The following is an 11,439-nucleotide window of genomic DNA, read 5'->3' as shown; positions in this document are numbered from 1 at the left end:
TGGAACAGAAGGTAGAAGCTCAGCTTTATTCAGTTGAGGACAACACCAGGCAGGGGCAGACATTCACCTTTAGTAGGCCGGAACAGCCAATGGCATTTTTAAAAATGGTAATTTGGAACTGAAGGTTGAAGCTCAGCTTTATTCAGTTGAGGACAACACCAGGCAGGGGCAGACAGACACCTTTAGTAGGCCGGAACAGCCAATGGCATTTTTAGAAATGGTAATTTGGAACAGAAGGTAGAAGCTCAGCTTTATTCAGTTGAGGACAACACCAGGCAGGGGCAGACAGACACCTTTAGTAGGCCGGAACAGCCAATTGCATTTTTAAAAATGGTAATTTGGAACAGAAGGTAGAAGCTCAGCTTTATTCAGTTGAGGACAACACCAGGCAGGGGCAGACAGACACCTTTAGTAGGCCGGAACAGCCAATTTTTAAAAAAAACAGCAGTTAGTAAGAGGCAGAAGGTAGAAGCTCAGCTTTATTCAGTTGAGGACAACACCAGGCAGGGGCAGACATTCACCTTTAGTAGGCCGGAACAGCCAATTGCATTTTTAAAAATGGTAATTTGGAACAGAAGGTAGAAGCTCAGCTTTATTCAGTTGAGGACAACACCAGGCAGGGGCAGACAGACACCTTTAGTAGGCCGGAACAGCCAATTTTTTAAAAAAACAGCAGTTAGTAAGAGGCAGAAGGTAGAAGCTCAGCTTTATTCAGTTGAGGACAACACCAGGCAGGGGCAGACAGACACCTTTAGTAGGCCGGAACAGCCAATTGCATTTTTAAAAATGGTAATTTGGAACAGAAGGTTGAAGCTCAGCTTTATTCAGTTGAGGACAACACCAGGCAGGGGCAGACAGACACCTTTAGTAGGCCGGAACAGCCAATGGCATTTTTAAAAATGGTAATTTGGAACTGAAGGTTGAAGCTCAGCTTTATTCAGTTGAGGACAACACCAGGCAGGGGCAGACAGACACCTTTAGTAGGCCGGAACAGCCAATGGCATTTTTAGAAATGGTAATTTGGAACAGAAGGTAGAAGCTCAGCTTTATTCAGTTGAGGACAACACCAGGCAGGGGCAGACAGACACCTTTAGTAGGCCGGAACAGCCAATTGCATTTTTAAAAATGGTAATTTGGAACAGAAGGTAGAAGCTCAGCTTTATTCAGTTGAGGACAACACCAGGCAGGGGCAGACAGACACCTTTAGTAGGCCGGAACAGCCAATTGCATTTTTAAAAATGGTAATTTGGAACAGAAGGTAGAAGCTCAGCTTTATTCAGTTGAGGACAACACCAGGCAGGGGCAGACAGACACCTTTAGTAGGCCGGAACAGCCAATTTTTTAAAAAAACAGCAGTTAGTAAGAGGCAGAAGGTAGAAGCTCAGCTTTATTCAGTTGAGGACAACACCAGGCAGGGGCAGACATTCACCTTTAGTAGGCCGGAACAGCCAATTGCATTTTTAAAAATGGTAATTTGGAACAGAAGGTAGAAGCTCAGCTTTATTCAGTTGAGGACAACACCAGGCAGGGGCAGACAGACACCTTTAGTAGGCCGGAACAGCCAATTTTTTAAAAAAAGCAGCAGTTAGTAAGAGGCAGAAGGTAGAAGCTCAGCTTTATTCAGTTGAGGACAACACCAGGCAGGGGCAGACAGACACCTTTAGTAGGCCGGAACAGCCAATTGCTTTTTTAAAAATGGTAATTTGGAACAGAAGGTTGAAGCTCAGCTTTATTCAGTTGAGGACAACACCAGGCAGGGGCAGACAGACACCTTTAGTAGGCCGGAACAGCCAATTGCTTTTTTAAAAATGGTAATTTGGAACAGAAGGTTGAAGCTCAGCTTTATTCAGTTGAGGACAACACCAGGCAGGGGCAGACAGACACCTTTAGTAGGCCGGAACAGCCAATTGCTTTTTTAAAAATGGTAATTTGGAACAGAAGGTTGAAGCTCAGCTTTATTCAGTTGAGGACAACACCAGGCAGGGGCAGACAGACACCTTTAGTAGGCCGGAACAGCCAATTGCTTTTTTAAAAATGGTAATTTGGAACTGAAGGTTGAAGCTCAGCTTTATTCAGTTGCAGCTTCTTGGCAATAATATAAAGAAGACGAGACAGGACAACACTCGTTGGATGCCATATCTGTGTTTTCACTGGAAAAAAAACTGTCAGTTAACTACTTGTAGGAGAAAGTTTTTGTAGCTGGAGGCCACTTTTTGTATTGTACCAGTTTTCTGTTGTATGTTTGGAACTGAAGGTTGAAGCTCAGCTTTATTCAGTTGAGGACAACACCAGGCAGGGGCAGACACCTTTAGAAGGACGGAACAGCCAATTTTTTTAAAAACAGCAGTTAATCAGAGCCAGAAGGTAGAAGCTCAGCTTTATTCAGTTGAGGACAACTTGAATTAGGGACTGCAGACAGACTTTGCAGGCTGTCCCCTGTGTGGACCATGCATCCAATACATTAACCCATTTAGCCACAAAGGACACGTAACCTTCCGTGGCCAGGCCTACAGGTCCATGTGTCTGTTGTCAGGTATACCTTTGGACTGACAAATTGACAGAATGCAAGGACAATGCGGTCTTTAACATGCAGGTGGAGGGGTGGGATGGCTTTTCTCGCAAAAGAATTGTCAACTGGGTAGCTCATAGCGTGGTATATCGTAGTTCATCCTGGCTTTATTAATATTAAATAAAATAAAAAAAATAGGCTCTAGGCACTTTATTATTGGTTCCAGGGGTACACGGGCAGCAGTGGTCAGGTGAGTGGAGGCCTAGTGGAAGGAGGGACCGCAGACAGGCTTCGAAGGCCTAAAATAACAAACAATAGGCTCATGGCAGTTTTACAGCGGTTACATGGATACACGGGCAGCTTGGTGGTGAGTGGAGGAGTATTTAAAGTAGGGACCGCAGACAGGCTATCAAAGGCCTAAAATAACAAACAATAGGCTCATGGCAGCTTTACAGCGGTTACATGGATACACAGGCAGCTTGGTGGTGAGTGGAGGAGTATTTAAAGTAGGGACCGCAGACAGGCTATCAAAGGCCTAAAATAACAAACAATAGGCTCATGGCAGCTTTACAGCGGTTACATGGATACACAGGCAGCTTGGTGGTGAGTGGAGGAGTATTTAAAGTAGGGACCGCAGACAGGCTATCAAAGGCCTAAAATAACAAACAATAGGCTCATGGCAGTTTTACAGCGGTTACATGGATACACGGGCAGGCAGCTTGGTGGTCAGTGGAGGAGTATTTAAAGTAGGGACCGCAGACAGGCTATCAAAGGCCTAAAATAACAAACAATAGGCTCATGGCAGCTTTACAGCGGTTACATGGATACACGGGCAGGCAGCTTGGTGGTCAGTGGAGGAGTATTTAAAGTAGGGACCGCAGACAGGCTATCAATGGCCTCAAATAACAAACAATAGGCTTATGGCAGTTTTACAGCGGTTACATGGATACACGGGCAGGCAGCTTGGTGGTCAGTGGAGGAGTATTTAAAGTAGGGACCGCAGACAGGCTATCAAAGGCCTAAAATAACAAACAATAGGCTCATGGCAGCTTTACAGCGGTTACATGGATACACAGGCAGCTTGGTGGTCAGTGGAGGAGTATTTAAAGTAGGGACCGCAGACAGGCTATCAAAGGCCTAAAATAACAAACAATAGGCTCATGGCAGCTTTACAGCGGTTACATGGATACACGGGCAGGCAGCTTGGTGGTCAGTGGAGGAGTATTTAAAGTAGGGACCGCAGACAGGCTATCAAAGGCCTAAAATAACAAACAATAGGCTTATGGCAGTTTTACAGCGGTTACATGGATACACGGGCAGGCAGCTTGGTGGTCAGTGGAGGAGTATTTAAAGTAGGGACCGCAGACAGGCTATCAAAGGCCTAAAATAACAAACAATAGGCTCATGGCAGCTTTACAGCGGTTACATGGATACACGGGCAGGCAGCTTGGTGGTCAGTGGAGGAGTATTTAAAGTAGGGACCGCAGACAGGCTATCAAAGGCCTAAAATAACAAACAATAGGCTCATGGCAGCTTTACAGCGGTTACATGGATACACGGGCAGGCAGCTTGGTGGTCAGTGGAGGAGTATTTAAAGTAGGGACCGCAGACAGGCTATCAAAGGCCTAAAATAACAAACAATAGGCTTATGGCAGTTTTACAGCGGTTACATGGATACACGGGCAGGCAGCTTGGTGGTCAGTGGAGGAGTATTTAAAGTAGGGACCGCAGACAGGCTATCAAAGGCCTAAAATAACAAACAATAGGCTCATGGCAGCTTTACAGCGGTTACATGGATACACAGGCAGCTTGGTGGTCAGTGGAGGAGTATTTAAAGTAGGGACCGCAGACAGGCTATCAAAGGCCTAAAATAACAAACAATAGGCTCATGGCAGCTTTACAGCGGTTACATGGATACACGGGCAGGCAGCTGGTGATGAGTGGAGGAGTATTTAAAGTAGGGACCGCAGACAGGCTATCAAAGGCCTAAAATAACAAACAATAGGCTCATGGCAGTTTTACAGCGGTTACATGGATACACGGGCAGGCAGCTTGGTGGTCAGTGGAGGAGTATTTAAAGTAGGGACCGCAGACAGGCTATCAAAGGCCTAAAATAACAAACAATAGGCTTATGGCAGTTTTACAGCGGTTACATGGATACACGGGCAGGCAGCTTGGTGGTCAGTGGAGGAGTATTTAAAGTAGGGACCGCAGACAGGCTATCAAAGGCCTAAAATAACAAACAATAGGCTCATGGCAGCTTTACAGCGGTTACATGGATACACAGGCAGCTTGGTGGTGAGTGGAGGAGTATTTAAAGTAGGGACCGCAGACAGGCTATCAAAGGCCTAAAATAACAAACAATAGGCTCATGGCAGCTTTACAGCGGTTACATGGATACACAGGCAGCTTGGTGGTGAGTGGAGGAGTATTTAAAGTAGGGACCGCAGACAGGCTATCAAAGGCCTAAAATAACAAACAATAGGCTCATGGCAGTTTTACAGCGGTTACATGGATACACGGGCAGGCAGCTTGGTGGTCAGTGGAGGAGTATTTAAAGTAGGGACCGCAGACAGGCTATCAAAGGCCTAAAATAACAAACAATAGGCTCATGGCAGCTTTACAGCGGTTACATGGATACACGGGCAGGCAGCTTGGTGGTCAGTGGAGGAGTATTTAAAGTAGGGACCGCAGACAGGCTATCAAAGGCCTAAAATAACAAACAATAGGCTTATGGCAGTTTTACAGCGGTTACATGGATACACGGGCAGGCAGCTTGGTGGTCAGTGGAGGAGTATTTAAAGTAGGGACCGCAGACAGGCTATCAAAGGCCTAAAATAACAAACAATAGGCTCATGGCAGCTTTACAGCGGTTACATGGATACACAGGCAGCTTGGTGGTCAGTGGAGGAGTATTTAAAGTAGGGACCTGTTGTGAATTTGCTTTTTGCTCCCTCTAGTGGTTACTAGTTTTTTGACTCTGGTTTTTCTGTCATTCCTTTTATCCGCACCTGGGTCGTTAGTTAGGGGTGTTGCTATATAAGCTCCCTGGACCTTCAGTTCAATGCCTGGCAACGTAGTTATCAGAGCTAGTCTGCTGTGCTCTTGTCTACTGATCCTGGTTCCAGTTATATCAGCTAAGTCTGCCTTTTGCTTTTTGCTATTTGTTTTGGTTTTGTATTTTTGTCCAGCTTGTTCCAAATCTATATCCTGACCTTTGCTGGAAGCTCTAGGGGGCTGGTGTTCTCCCCCCGGACCGTTAGACGGTTCGGGGGTTCTTGAATTTCCAGTGTGGATTTTGATAGGGTTTTTGTTGACCATATAAGTTACCTTTCTTTATTCTGCTATCAGTAAGCGGGCCTCTCTGTGCTAAACCTGGTTCATTTCTGTGTTTGTCATTTCCTCTTACCTCACCGTCATTATTTGTGGGGGGCTTCTATCCAGCTTTGGGGTCCCCTTCTCTGGAGGCAAGAAAGGTCTTTGTTTTCCTCTACTAGGGGTAGCTAGATTCTCCGGCTGGCGCGTGTCATCTAGAATCAACGTAGGAATGATCCCCGGCTACTTCTAGTGTTGGCGTTAGGAGTAGATATATGGTCAACCCAGTTACCACTGCCCTATGAGCTGGATTTTTGTATTCTGCAGACTTCCACGTTCCTCTGAGACCCTCGCCATTGGGGTCATAACAGTTTGCCAGGCCAGTATTAAATGTTTAATGCATTGCAGAAGAGGGATTATAAGAAAGAAGATTCTGAGTTTTTTTTTTTTCTCCTTCCCCTTTACCTCAGAGTGGCTATGCTTGCTGCAGACATGAATGTCCAGACCTTGATTACAAGTGTGGACCAGCTGGCTACTCGTGTGCAGGGCATACAAGACTATGTTATCAGAAATCCTAGGTCAGAACCTAAAATACCGATTCCTGAACTGTTTTCCGGAGACAGGTTTAAGTTTAGGAATTTCGTGAATAATTGTAAATTGTTTTTGTCCCTGAGACCCTGTTCATCAGGAGATTCTGCTCAGCAAGTAAAAATTGTTATTTCGTTCTTACGGGGCGACCCTCAGGATTGGGCTTTTTCGCTGGCGCCAGGAGATCCGGCATTGGCTGATCTTGATGCGTTTTTTCTGGCGCTCGGTTTACTTTATGAGGAACCCAATCTTGAGATTCAGGCAGAAAAGGCCTTGCTGTCTATGTCTCAGGGGCAGGACGAGGCTGAAGTGTATTGCCAAAAATTTCGGAAATGGTCCGTGCTGACACATTGGAACGAGTGTGCACTGGCCGCTAATTTTAGAAATGGCCTTTCTGAAGCCATTAAGAATGTTATGGTGGGTTTTCCCATTCCCACAGGTCTGAATGATACTATGGCACTGGCTATTCAAATTGACCGGCGGTTGCGGGAGCGCAAAACCGCAAATTCCCTCATGGTGTTGTCTGAACAGACACCTAATTCGGTGCAATGTGATAGAAAAACCGCAAATTCCCTCATGGTGTTGTCTGAACAGACACCTGATTTAATGCAATGTGATAGAATCCTGACTAGAAATGAGCGGAAAATTCATAGACGCCGGAATGGCTTGTGCTACTACTGTGGTGATTCTACACATGTTATCTCAGCATGCTCTAAACGTATAGCTAAGGTTGTTAGTCCTGTCACCGTTGGTAATTTGCAACCTAAATTTATTCTGTCTGTAACTTTGATTTGCTCACTGTCATCTTACCCTGTCATGGCGTTTGTAGATTCAGGTGCTGCCCTGAGTCTCATGGATCTCTCATTTGCTAAGCGCTGTGGATTTACTCTTGAACCATTAGAAAATCCTATTCCTCTTAGGGGTATTGATGCTACACCATTGGCAGCAAATAAACCGCAGTATTGGACTCAGGTTACCATGTGCATGACTCCTGAACACCGCGAGGTGATACGTTTCCTGGTTTTACATAAAATGCATGATTTGGTCGTTTTAGGGCTGCCATGGTTACAGACCCATAATCCAGTCCTGGACTGGAAGGCTATGTCAGTCTCAAGTTGGGGCTGTCGTGGTATTCATGAGGATTCCCTGCCTGTGTCTATTGCTTCTTCTACGCCTTCGGAAGTTCCGGAGTATTTGTCTAATTATCAGGATGTCTTCAGTGAGTCTGAGTCCAGTGCACTGCCTCCTCATAGGGACTGTGACTGTGCTATAGATTTGATCCCAGGCAGTAAATTTCCTAAGGGAAGACTGTTTAATCTGTCGGTACCTGAACATACCGCTATGCGTTCATATATCAAGGAGTCTCTGGAAAAAGGACATATTCGTCCGTCTTCTTCCCCTCTTGGTGCGGGATTCTTTTTTGTGGCAAAAAAGGACGGATCTTTGAGACCTTGTATTGATTATCGGCTTTTAAATAAGATCACTGTCAAATTTCAGTATCCTTTACCGCTGTTGTCTGACTTGTTTGCCCGGATTAAGGGTGCCAAGTGGTTCACCAAGATAGACCTTCGTGGTGCGTACAACCTTGTGCGCATTAAGCAAGGTGATGAATGGAAAACCGCATTCAATACGCCCGAAGGTCATTTTGAGTACTTGGTGATGCCTTTTGGGCGCTCCAATGCGCCTTCAGTTTTTCAGTCCTTTATGCATGACATTTTCCGGAAGTATCTGGATAAATTTTTGATTGTTTATCTGGATGATATTTTGGTTTTTTCTGATAATTGGGATTCGCATGTGGAGCAGGTCAGGTTGGTCTTTAAAATTTTGCGTGAAAATTCTTTGTTTGTCAAGGGCTCAAAGTGTCTCTTTGGTGTACAGAAGGTTCCCTTTTTGGGGTTCATTTTTTCCCCTTCTGCTGTGGAGATGGACCCAGTCAAGGTCCGAGCTATTCTTGATTGGACTCAGCCCTCGTCAGTTAAGAGTCTTCAGAAGTTCTTGGGCTTCGCTAACTTCTACCGTCGTTTTATCGCTAATTTTTCTAGCATTGTGAAACCTTTGACGGATATGACCAAGAAGGGCTCCGATGTAGCTAACTGGGCTCCTGCTGCCGTGGAGGCTTTCCAGGAGTTGAAACGCCGGTTTACTTCGGCGCCTGTTTTGTGCCAGCCTGACGTCTCACTTCCCTTTCAGGTTGAGGTGGATGCTTCGGAGATTGGGGCAGGGGCCGTGTTGTCGCAGAGAGGCCCTGGTTGCTCTGTTATGAAACCTTGTGCCTTTTTCTCTAGGAAGTTTTCGCCTGCCGAGCGAAATTATGATGTGGGCAATCGGGAGTTGTTGGCCATGAAATGGGCATTTGAGGAGTGGCGTCATTGGCTCGAGGGTGCTAAGCATCGTGTGGTGGTCTTGACTGATCACAAAAATCTGATGTATCTCGAGTCTGCTAAACGCCTTAATCCGAGACAGGCCCGCTGGTCATTGTTTTTCTCCCGCTTTGATTTTGTTGTCTCGTATTTACCAGGTTCAAAGAATGTGAAGGCCGATGCTCTTTCTAGGAGCTTTGTGCCTGATGCTCCTGGAGTCGCTGATCCTGTTGGTATTCTTAAAGATGGAGTTATCTTGTCAGCTATTTCTCCGGATCTGCGACGTGTGTTGCAGAGATTTCAGGCTGATAGGCCTGAGTCTTGTCCACCTGACAGACTGTTTGTCCCGGATAAGTGGACCAGCAGAGTCATTTCCGAGGTTCATTCCTCGGTGTTGGCAGGTCACCCGGGAATTTTTGGCACCAGAGATCTGGTGGCCAGGTCCTTTTGGTGGCCTTCCTTGTCAAGGGATGTGCGGTCATTTGTGCAGTCCTGTGGGACTTGTGCTCGAGCTAAGCCTTGCTGTTCTCGTGCCAGCGGTTTGCTCTTGCCCTTGCCTGTCCCGAAGAGACCTTGGACACATATCTCCATGGATTTCATTTCTGATCTTCCGCTATCTCAGGGCATGTCCGTTATCTGGGTGATATGTGATCGCTTCTCCAAGATGGTCCATTTGGTTCCTTTGCCTAAGCTGCCTTCCTCTTCCGATCTGGTTCCTGTGTTTTTCCAGAACGTGGTTCGTTTGCACGGCATCCCTGAGAATATTGTGTCAGACAGAGGATCCCAGTTCGTTTCCAGGTTCTGGCGATCCTTTTGTAGTAGGATGGGCATTGATTTGTCGTTTTCGTCTGCTTTCCATCCTCAGACTAATGGACAGACGGAGCGAACCAATCAGACTTTGGAGGCTTATTTGAGGTGTTTTGTCTCTGCTGATCAGGACGATTGGGTGACATTCTTGCCGTTGGCTGAGTTTGCCCTTAATAATCGGGCTAGTTCCGCCACCTTGGTTTCGCCTTTTTTCTGCAACTCTGGTTTCCATCCTCGCTTTTCTTCGGGTCATGTGGAGCCTTCTGACTGTCCTGGGGTGGATTCTGTGGTGGATAGGTTGCAGCAGATCTGGAATCATGTGGTGGACAACTTGAAGTTGTCACAGGAGAAGGCTCAGCGCTTTGCCAACCGCCGCCGCGGTGTGGGTCCCCGACTACGCGTTGGGGATTTGGTATGGCTTTCTTCCCGCTTTGTTCCTATGAAGGTCTCCTCTCCCAAATTTAAACCTCGTTTTATTGGGCCTTACAAGATATTGGAAATCCTTAATCCTGTATCTTTTCGTCTGGATCTTCCTGTGTCGTTTGCTATTCACAATGTATTTCATAGGTCCTTGTTGCGGCAGTACATTGTGCCTGTAGTTCCTTCTGCTGAGCCTCCTGCTCCGGTGTTGGTTGAGGGCGAGTTGGAGTACGTGGTGGAGAAGATCTTGGATTCTCGCCTCTCCAGGCGGAGGCTTCAGTACCTGGTCAAGTGGAAGGGCTATGGTCAGGAGGATAATTCCTGGGTGGTCGCCTCTGATGTTCATGCGGCCGATTTAGTTCGTGCCTTTCATGCCGCTCATCCTGATCGCCCTGGTGGTCGTGGTGAGGGTTCGGTGACCCCTCACTAAGGGGGGGGTACTGTTGTGAATTTGCTTTTTGCTCCCTCTAGTGGTTACTAGTTTTTTGACTCTGGTTTTTCTGTCATTCCTTTTATCCGCACCTGGGTCGTTAGTTAGGGGTGTTGCTATATAAGCTCCCTGGACCTTCAGTTCAATGCCTGGCAACGTAGTTATCAGAGCTAGTCTGCTGTGCTCTTGTCTACTGATCCTGGTTCCAGTTATATCAGCTAAGTCTGCCTTTTGCTTTTTGCTATTTGTTTTGGTTTTGTATTTTTGTCCAGCTTGTTCCAAATCTATATCCTGACCTTTGCTGGAAGCTCTAGGGGGCTGGTGTTCTCCCCCCGGACCGTTAGACGGTTCGGGGGTTCTTGAATTTCCAGTGTGGATTTTGATAGGGTTTTTGTTGACCATATAAGTTACCTTTCTTTATTCTGCTATCAGTAAGCGGGCCTCTCTGTGCTAAACCTGGTTCATTTCTGTGTTTGTCATTTCCTCTTACCTCACCGTCATTATTTGTGGGGGGCTTCTATCCAGCTTTGGGGTCCCCTTCTCTGGAGGCAAGAAAGGTCTTTGTTTTCCTCTACTAGGGGTAGCTAGATTCTCCGGCTGGCGCGTGTCATCTAGAATCAACGTAGGAATGATCCCCGGCTACTTCTAGTGTTGGCGTTAGGAGTAGATATATGGTCAACCCAGTTACCACTGCCCTATGAGCTGGATTTTTGTATTCTGCAGACTTCCACGTTCCTCTGAGACCCTCGCCATTGGGGTCATAACAGGGACCGCAGACAGGCTATCAAAGGCCTAAAATAACAAACAATAGGCTCATGGCAGCTTTACAGCGGTTACATGGATACACGGGCAGGCAGCTGGTGATGAGTGGAGGAGTATTTAAAGTAGGGACCGCAGACAGGCTATCAAAGGCCTAAAATAACAAACAATAGGCTCATGGCAGCTTTACAGCGGTTACATGGATACACAGGCAGCTTGGTGGTGAGTGGAGGAGTAGTGCAAGGAGTGTC

Source organism: Ranitomeya variabilis, chromosome 7 (genome assembly GCF_051348905.1).
Source record: "Ranitomeya variabilis isolate aRanVar5 chromosome 7, aRanVar5.hap1, whole genome shotgun sequence".
NCBI lineage: Eukaryota > Metazoa > Chordata > Amphibia > Anura > Dendrobatidae > Ranitomeya > Ranitomeya variabilis.
Note: the sequence above shows the minus strand (reverse complement) of the source record.